The sequence below is a fragment of the Zalophus californianus genome, chromosome 1 (assembly GCF_009762305.2).
Source record: "Zalophus californianus isolate mZalCal1 chromosome 1, mZalCal1.pri.v2, whole genome shotgun sequence".
Lineage (NCBI taxonomy): Eukaryota > Metazoa > Chordata > Mammalia > Carnivora > Otariidae > Zalophus > Zalophus californianus.
Window position 1 is genome coordinate 6,492,417 of NC_045595.1, and position 10,246 is coordinate 6,502,662.

The window sequence follows — 10,246 nt, forward strand, 5'->3', positions numbered from 1 at the left end:
TTTGAATGACACACTAGACCAGATGGATTTGACATATTCAGAACATTCCATCCTAAAAGAGCAGAATACACGTTCTGTTCAAGTGCACATGAAACATTCTCTGGAAGAGATCACATATTAAGCTATAAAACAAGTCTCAGCAAATTCAGAAAAGTTAAAGTCATATCATACATCTTTTCTGACAACTAAAAATCAGCCACAAGAAAAAAATCTGGAAAGAGCACAAATACATGAAGGTAAAATAACATGCTACTAAACAAGGAATGGGTTAACTAAGAAATCAAAGAGGAAATAAAAAATTACGTGGAGACAAATGAAAATGAAGACACAATGGTCCAAAATCTTTGGGATGCAGCAAAAATGGTTCTAAGGGGGAAGTTTATAGTAATACAGGCCTACTTCAAGAAGCGAGAAAATTCTCCAACAACCTAACCTTACACCTAAAGGAGCTAGAGAAAGAACAGACAAAACCCCAAACCAACAAAAGATAATAAAGATTAGAGCAGAAATAAGTGATATAGAAACTAAAAACAAAACAAAACAAAAAACAATAGAACAGATCCATGAAAGGTTTTCCCTTAGTAAAAATGGCCGCGGAGGCTCCCGGCCCCCTCGGAAGCGGAGTGCGCGTTTTCATAAGCATGGCCAGAGAAGACAGGAAAAAGCGTAGAGTTCGTGAGCATTGACTGGCTGAGGCAAGAAGCGTTCTGGACGCTGACTGGTTCCGCCGTTCGCGGGAAGGAGTTTGTGGCACCAGCGGGAAGTGGATTTAACACTGCGGCCGCAGCAGGGTTCTGAGGAGTTCGACGAACCCACCAGACAGGCGTCTTCTGGACTTCTTTCCTGAGGGAGTCGGGACCAAGATGTGGTTTAGTGGATCTGAGAGCTACAGCAGCTCCTCCTTTGGCGGAGCGGGCAGCTACACGCAGTCCCCTGGGGGCTTTGGATCGCCGACGCCTTCGCAGGTTGAAAAGAAATCAAGGGCCCGAGCCCAGCACATTGTACCCTGTACCATATCTCAGCTGCTTTCTGCCACTCTAGTTGATGAAATGTTCAAAATTGGGAATGTTGAGATTTCACAGGTCACTATTGTGGGTATAATCAGACATGCAGAAAAGGCCCCAACCAACATTGTGTACAAAATAGATGACATGACAGCTGCGCCCATGGATGTTCGCCAGTGGGTTGACACAGATGATGCCAGCAGTGAAAACACAGTGGTTCCTCCAGAGACATATGTGAAAGTAGCTGGCCATCTGAGATCTTTTCAGAACAAAAAAAGCCTTGTAGCCTTTAAGATCATGCCTCTGGAGGATATGAATGAGTTCACCACACATATTCTGGAAATTGTCAATGCACACATGATCCTGAGCAAATCTAACAGCCAGCCCCCAGCAGGGAGAGCATCTATCAGCAATCCAGGAATGGGTGAAACACGGAACTTTGGTGGGAATAGCTCCATGCCAGCAAATGGCCTCACTGTGGCCCAAAACCAGGTGCTGAATTTGATTAAGGCTTGTCCAAGACCTGAAGGATTAAACTTTCATGATCTCAAGAACCAGCTCCAACACATAACTGTAGCCTCAATAAAGCAAGCTGTGGATTTTCTTAGCAACGAGGGACACATTTATTCCACTGTGATGATGATCATTTTAAATCCACAGATGCAGACTAACTGGATCTAATTGAGTACCCAAGGCATTTTCCAGCTGGACCTGTTTTCCTAAACTGTTGTCTCCAACTATGCATCTGTTTGGCCAATGGATTTCTAGGGAGTAGGTTTCATCTAGAAAGGGTCTCATTTAACATCCTTTTGAAACTTATGGCTCTTCTGGCTTTTTGTTTGTTGTTTTTGTTTTCTGAAGCTCAATTTTGGGCACTTGACAAGAATGTAAACCTGGGTGGACTTTCTTAAGTTACAAATCGGGGCGCCTGGGTGGTTCAGTCAGTTAAGCGTCTGCCTTCAACTCAGGTCATGATCCCAGGGTCTTGGGATCGAGCCCCAAGTCAGGCTTCCTGCTCATCAGGGAGCCTGCTTCTCCCTCTGTCCCTCCCCCTGCTTGTGCTCTCGCTCGCTCTCTCTCCCCCCATCAGATAAATAGCTAAACTCTTAAAAAAAAAATTTACAAATCAGCTGTCTACAACGTTAGGACAGATGGAAGTGGGAGAACTCTGCTACTGATAGAGTTGAGTGGTTATTACTTAAAGAACAGTCAGGAGCTTCTGCTCCTGTCATATTCCCTGTGGAGAGAAGATGAGCAGGACTAGGGTCTTCAGCAGGGAGCTAGCCAAGAAACCCACTAACCTCTGCCTGGTTTTGTTCCCCCCTTTAGTTGGTTATATGGTGTTATCTTCAGAATTGCGCTTTCCTTCACCTTGTCATGACTGCTGCCGAACGTGTGTTTTTGTGAAGTTCTAGAGTGGTAGCCTCATGAGGGCAGAGGGGAGAAAGATGTTCTTTCAATTTCATACCAAAAAGTACATCCCTGTGTTTAATAAAAGCTCTATTGTAAAAAAAAAAAAAAAAAAAAAAAAAAAAAAAAAAAAAAAGAACAGATCCATGAAAGCAGGAGGGGATTCTTTGAAAAGATCAACAAAATTGATAAACCGCTAGCCAGACTCATAAAAAAAAAAAAAAAAGGAGAGGACCCAAAGAAACAAAATCAGAAATGAAGGAGGAGAAAGAACAATCAACACCACAGAAATACAAACACTAGTAACAATACTATGAAACCATATATGCCAACAAATAGGACAACTTAGAAGAAATGAATCAATTCCTGGAAATATATAACCTACCACAACTAATGCAGGAAGAAATAGAAAAGTTGAACAGACTGATCACTAGTGATGAAAATAAATCAGTAATAAAAAAAAACAAAAACAAAATAAAAGTCCAGGAGCAGACAGCTTCACAGGTGAATTTTACCAAATATTTAAAGAAGAATTAATACCTATTCTTCTCAAATTATTCCAAAAAATAGAAAAGGAAGGAAAACTTCCAAATTCATTCTGAGGCCAGTATCACCCTGATACCAAAACCAGATAAAGACACCACAAAAAAGAGAACTACAGACCAATAGCTTTTATGAATATAGATGCAAAAATCCTCAACAAAATAATAGCAAACCTTCCCCAGCCAACTCTTGCGCTGGAGGGCAGCCATGGTGAAATCCATCCCTCTTGGCCTTGAACAGAGGCTGTGCTCTGGCTGAGAAGTTAGTGCGAGGGGAAATCCCTAGTGCTACCATTGGGCTGCAGTGTCAGAAAACATCTTTCCAGGATGGTGCTGTTCTACTTGAAGGGTAGGCTCTGGGTACAGGAGTGTTGTTTCAGGTACATTGAGGCCCCAGCCCTTTCCAAACACTCTGCTGAAGAAAGATTGTTTCTGTAAAAAATATGTGCCTACCAACCAACTCCTTAACAAGTTGATAGAAGGTAGTCCTTTTGTAATTCAGGGTAGACCACCTCATACAATATTTTTAAATGGCTGTAGCAATACCAATTTGTAAAATAAGTTATGTGACCTACCTTTTGCCAAATTCACTGGTGGAAGCAAATAGTGCAGTGAACTCAAGAGACAATGAATTTGCAGAGCCTCAAAGCATCTCCCCCCAAATATATACTAGCAACCTTTCTCTTTGTTTCAAAGACCTAGGACTACTTAAAGCAAAAAACAAAACAAACAAACAAACAAAAAACCCCACTGTATTGTGGGGATTTTAACATGGGTAGATATAAAATCTATGACAACAGCACAAAGGATAAAAGGAGGTAAATGGAACTGTTCTGTGGCAAGTATTGTACAATTGGACATTTATTAAACTAGTACACTCTTAACTCTAAGTAGATTGTGATATGTTAAAGATGCATATTGTTGGGGTGCCTGGGTGGCTCAATCATTAAGCGTCTGCCTTTGGCTCAGGTCATGATCCCAGGGTCCTGGGATGAGCCCCGCATCGGGCTCCCCGCTCAGCGGGAAGCCTGCTTCTCCCTCTCTCACTCTCCCTGCTTGTGTTCCCTCTATCGCTGTCTCTCTGTCAAATAAATAAAAACCTTAAAAAAAAAAAGATGCATATTGTCATCCCCAGAGCAAACACACACACACACACACACACACACACACACACACACACACACAAATGCAGAGTATCACTTAAATGCTAGTAAAGGCATTAAAGAGAATACAAAGAAGTATTTGGACAAGAACATGTGGCCACATGCACCGACTGCACCAAGGGCCACTCCTGCCTGGACTTGCCTACCCAGCTGCAGCCTGAGCTGGTGGTGCTTCAGCACCCATGAACAAGGAGCAGGGCTTCCCATTGGAGATGGAAATGCAGGTCAGGAAGGCAACCTGATAAGACTTGGCCTGTTAAGTTTCCTACTAAGATTCCTCTGATTTTTTCATTTCATTGTTCTAAAACAAAAGAAGGTCTCCTGATTTACCACTTTACTGATTCAGATTTATTCAGGAATAATCATTGTACCTGGTGGTATAGATAACAGAGAGGTCTGGGGTTGGAAGCTATACACTTTATGGAATATCTTAATAGAATAAAAGAACTTTTATTCAACTATAAAAAATATTAGCAAACCAAACCAACAATACATTTAAAAAATCATATACCATGATCAAGTAGGATTTATTCCTGGGATGCAGGGTGGTTCAATATTTGCAACAATCAACATGATACCTCACATCAATAAGAGAAAGGATAAAAACCATATGATCATTTCAGTATATATAAAAAAAGCATTTGAGAAAGTAAAACATCCTTTCTTGATTAAAAAAAAAACAAACAAAAACAAAACCCCTCTGCCAAGTAGCTCTAGTGGGAACATACCTCAAGATAATAAAGGCCTTATATGAAGAACCTATAGCCAACATCATAGTCAATGGTGAAAAAGAGAGCTTTTCCCATAATGCCAGGAACAAGAAGGGATGTCCACTCTCACCATTTATTCAGCATGGTACTCAAACCTCTAGCCATAGCATTTAGACAACATAAAGAAATAAAAGGCATCCAAGTTGGTGAGGAAAAAGGAAAATTCTATTTGTAGATGAAGGATACTATACATAGAAAACCCTAAATACTTCACCAAAAAGCTATTAGAACTGATAAATGAATTCAGTAAAGTTGCAGGATACAAAAATCAATATATAGAAATCTGTTACATTCCTATACACTATTAATGAAGCAGCAGAAAGTGAAATTAAGAAAACAATCCTATTTACAATTGCACCAAACCAATAAAATATCTAGGAATAAACTTAAAGAGGTGAAAGACCTATCCTCTGAAAACTATGAAACAATGATGAAAGAAATTGAAGGTGATGCAAAGAAATAGAAAGACATTCTATAGTCATGGATTGGAAGAACCAATAGTGTTAAAATGTCTATACTACTCAAAGCAATTTATACATTTAGTGCAATCCCTATCAAAATACCAACATTTTTCACAGAACTATAACAAACAATCCTAAAATTGCACGGAACAACAAAAGACCTCAAATAGCCAAAGCAACCTTGAAAAAGAAAAACTGGAGGTATCACAATTCCAGATTTCAAATTCTATTACAAAGCAGTAGTAATCATCACAGTATGGTACTGGCATAAAAATAGATACATAGATCAATGGAATAGAAAACCCAGAAATAAATACACGATTATATGGTCAATTAATCTTTGACAAAGGGGAAATGAATATAAATGGGAAAGAGACAGTCGCTTCAACAAATGGTGTTGGGAAAACTGAATAGCTACATGCAAAAGAATGAAACTGAACATTTTCTTTCATCATACACAAAAATAAACTCAAAATGGATTAAAGATCTAAATGTGATACCCAAAACTATAAAATCCTTGAGGAGTGCACAGGTATGATTTCTTTGACACCAGCCATAGTGACATTTTTAAACTATGTCTCCTGAAGCAAGAGAAATAAAGGCAAAAATAAACTAACATGACTACATCAAAATAAAATGTTTTTGCACAGCAAAGGAAAGAATCAACAAAATTAAAAGGCAGCCTACTGAATGGGAGGAGATATTTGCAAATGACATATCTGATAAAGGGTTATTATCCAAAATATATTAAGAACTAATACAACTCAACACCCCCAAAACAAATAATTCTATTAAAAAATGGGTAGAAGACATCCAGATGGCCAATGGACACATAAAAAGATGCTCAACATCATTCATAAGAGAAATACAGATCAAAACCGCAATGAGATATCGCCTCACACCTGATAGAATGACTAAAATAAAACAACAAGCATTGGCGAGGATGTGGAGAAAAATGAACCTTGTGCACTGTTGATAGGAATGCAAACTGGTGTAGCCTCTGTGAAAAACAGTATCGAGATTCCTCAAATTAAAAATTAAGCTACCCTGTGATCCAATAATCACATTACTGGGTATTTACCCCAAAATACAAATATTTGTATTTACAATAGCCAAACCATGGGAGCAGCCCATGTGTCCATCGATAGATAACTGGATAAAGATGTGGTATATATTTACAATGGAATATTATCCCGTCATGAAAAAGAATGCAATATTTCCATTTGCAACAACATGGATAGAGCTAGAGAGTATAATGCTACGTGAAATAAGACAGAGAAAGACAAATACCATATGATCTCACTTATATGTGGAATTTAATGAAGCAAATGAGCAAAGGAAAAAAAAAGAAACAAACCAAGAAACAGACTTTTTAAAAAAAAATTTTATTGTTATGTTAATCACCATACATTACATCATTAGTTTTTGATGTAGTGTTCCATGATTCATTGTTTGTGCATGACACCCAGTTCTCCATGCAGAACGTGCCCTCTTTAATACCCATCACCAGGCTAACCCATCCCCCCACCCCTCCTCCCCTCTAGAACCTTCAGTTTGTTTTTCAGAGTCCGTCATCTCTCATGGTTTGTCTCCCCCTCCGATTTACCCCCCTGCATTCTTCCCCTCCAGCTATCTTCTTCTTTTTTTTTTCTTAACATATATTGCATTATTTGTTTCAGAGGTACAGATCTGTGATTCAACAGTCTTGCACAATTCACAGTGCTCACCATAGCACATACCCTCCCCAATGTCTATCACCCAGCCACCCCATCCCTCCCACCCCCCACCACTCCAGCAAACCTCAGCTTGTTTCCTGAGATTAAGAATTCCTCATATCAGTGAGGTCATATGATACATGTCTTTCTCTGATTGACTTATTTCACTCAGCATAACACCCTCCAGTTCCATCCACGTCGTTGCAAATGGCAAGATCTCATTCCTTTTGATGGCTGCATAATATTCCATTGTGTATATATACCACTTCTTCTTTATTCATTCATCTGTTGATGGACATCTTGGCTCTTTCCACAGTTTGGCTATTGTGGACATTGTTGCTATAAACATTGGGGTGCACATACCCCTTTGGATCCCTACATTTGTAAATTGCTGGATCGTATGGTAGCTCTATTTTCAACTTTTTGAGGAACCTCCATACTGTTTTCCAGAGTGGTTTCACCAGCTTGCATTCCCACCAACAGTGTAGGAGGGTTCCCCTTTCTCCGCATCCCCGCCAACATCTGTCATTTCCTGACTTCCAAGAAACAGACTCTTAACTATAGATAAACTGATGGTTACCAGAAAGGAGGGGGTGAGGGAGGAATGGAAGAAATAGGTGATGGGGGTTAAAGAGTACACTTATCATGATAAAAAATAAAAATAATTTAAAAAAGAATCCTGTATGATCTCAAATGTGGAATCTTCAACAACAACAACAATTCCTCCTCAGAGGAAAAGAAATCAGACATGTGGTTACCAGAGGTGGAGGGTGCAGGGAGGGGGAACTGGAGGAAGGGAGCCCAAAGTTACAAATTTCCAGTTGTAAGTCAGTACTAGAGGTATAAGGTATAACATAAGGGCTCTAGCTTACACTGCTATATTATATATAAGAAAGTTAAGAGTAAATCCAAAGAGTTCTAATCACAAAGAAATTTTTTCTTTTTTTTTTTAAAGATTTTATTCATTTATTTGACAGAGAGAGACACAGCGAGAGAGGGAACACAAGCAGGGGGAGCAGGAGAGGGAGAAGCAGGCTCCCTGCGGAGCAGGGAGCCTGAAGCGGGGCTTAATCCCAGGACCTTGGGATCATGACCTGAGCCGAAGGCAGACGCCTAACAACTGAGCCACCTAGGCACCCCAGGAAATTTTTTTCTTTTTTTTACTTTATCTATTTGATATGATGGATGTTAGCTGAACATAATATGATAATCATTTCACAGTATATGTAAAATCAAACCTTCATGCTGTATACCTTAAATTTATACAGTGATGTATATCAATCATTTCTCAATAAAGCTGGGGAAAAACCCACATTAAAAAAATAAACAAAAATATGGGGCACCTGGGTGGCTCAGTCGCTAAGCATCTGCCTTCGGCTCAGGTCACGATCCCAGGGTCCTGGGATCGAGCTCCTCATCGGGCTGCCTGTTCTGCGGGAAGCCTGCTTCTCCCTCTCCCACTCCCCCTGCTTGTGTTCCCTCTCTCACTGTGTCTCTCTCTGTCAAATAAATAAATAAAATCTTTTAAAAAATTTTAAAAAATAAACAAAAATAGAATTACTATATGATCCAGTAATTTCACTACTGGGTATTTACCCAAAGAATACAAAAACACTGATTTGAAGAGATATATGCACACTTGTGTTTACTGCAGCATTATTTACAATAGCCAAATTATGGAAGCAACCCAAGTGTTCATCAATAGATGAATGGATAAAGAAGATGTGGTATGTATATTACACACACACACACACACACACACACACACAATGGAATATGACTTAGTCATAAAAAAGAATGAGCCCAGAGCCCTGAAGTCCCAGCCGGTTCCTACCACAGTCCCATAGTTGCCCACCTCTTCTTTCCTTTCAACATGACAGATGCCACTGTGTCCTCTGCCGAGGACTTCCCGGTGGGTGGAGCGGCTGTGGCCATTTCCCAAGACTGAAGTAGTGCCTATTCAGTGGGTCAAGCTGCTGCTGCTGCAGGTGCAGCATGCCAGCAAGCAAATCCTCAGATAAGCAATACAAGGGCATTTTAGACTGCATGGTTCATATCTCCAAGGACCAGGGAGTCCTGTCCTTCTGGCATAATAACCTGCCCCATGTCATCAGATACTTCCCCACCCAGGCTCTTAACTTTGCCTTCAAAGATAAATACAAGCAGTTCTTCCTGGGTGGTGTGGACAAGAGAACTTAGTTTTGGTGCTACTTTGCAGGGAATCTGACATCAGGTGATGCCGCTGGGGCTACATTCTTGTTTTTTGTGTATCCTCTTGATTTTGCCCATACCCACCCATCCAGCAGCTGATGTGGGCATAGCTGGAACTGAAAGGGAATTCAGAGGCCTCAGTGACCACCTGGTTAAGATCTACAAATCTGATGAGATTAAGGACCCGTACCAAGGTTTTAATGAGTCTGTGCAGGGTATTATCATTTACCAAGCTGTCGACCTTAGTATCTATACACTTCAAAGGGAATGCTTCCAGATCCCAAGAAGATGCACATCTTTGTCATCTGAATGATTGCACAATTTGTCACAGCGGTTGCTGGATTGACTTCCTATCCATTTGACATTGTTTATCACTGTGTGGTGATGCAATCAGGATGTAAAGGAATTGACATCATGTACACAAACACACTTAACTGCTGGAGGAAGATTGCTTGCAAGGAAAGAGCCACAGCTTTTTTCAAGGGTGCATGGCCCAGTGTTCTCAGAGGCATGGGTGGTGCTTTTGTGCTTGTCTTATGTAAACTTCTTGATTTCATCATACAAGTTATTTCCTAGTTTTTTTTCCGCCCTGTGAAAATGCATGTTGTATTATATAACATATCTTGAGCATTCTTGACAGACTGTTGGCTGTCCGTTTCTTAATGGCAACAATTAACTGGCTGAAAATGGGATGCAATAATATTCATCTGACCAGTTTTCTCTTAAAGCCATTTCCATGATTTTGGGACTCAATTATATTTTTCATTTCAGTCACTCCTGATAAACTTGAAGACATAAAAAATATCTGAAATAAAAACAAAATGAAAAGAATGAAACCTTGCCATTTGCAACAACATGGATGGATCTAGACAAATAATGCTAAGTGAAGTTAGTCAGAAAAAGACAAGTTCTGGATGATTTCACTTATATGTGCAATTTAAGAAACAAAACAAATAAAGAAGAAAGAAAT

The 10,246-nt window shown here is 39.8% G+C and overlaps 2 pseudogenes; both read left to right on the forward strand.

Annotated features, from left to right (window-relative positions):
- The first annotated feature begins 641 nt into the window (after positions 1–641).
- Positions 642–1,675, forward strand: LOC113916526 (annotated as a pseudogene).
- A 7,263-nt stretch (positions 1,676–8,938) lies between these two features.
- Positions 8,939–9,852, forward strand: LOC113916114 (annotated as a pseudogene).
- Positions 9,853–10,246: the final 394 nt, after the last annotated feature.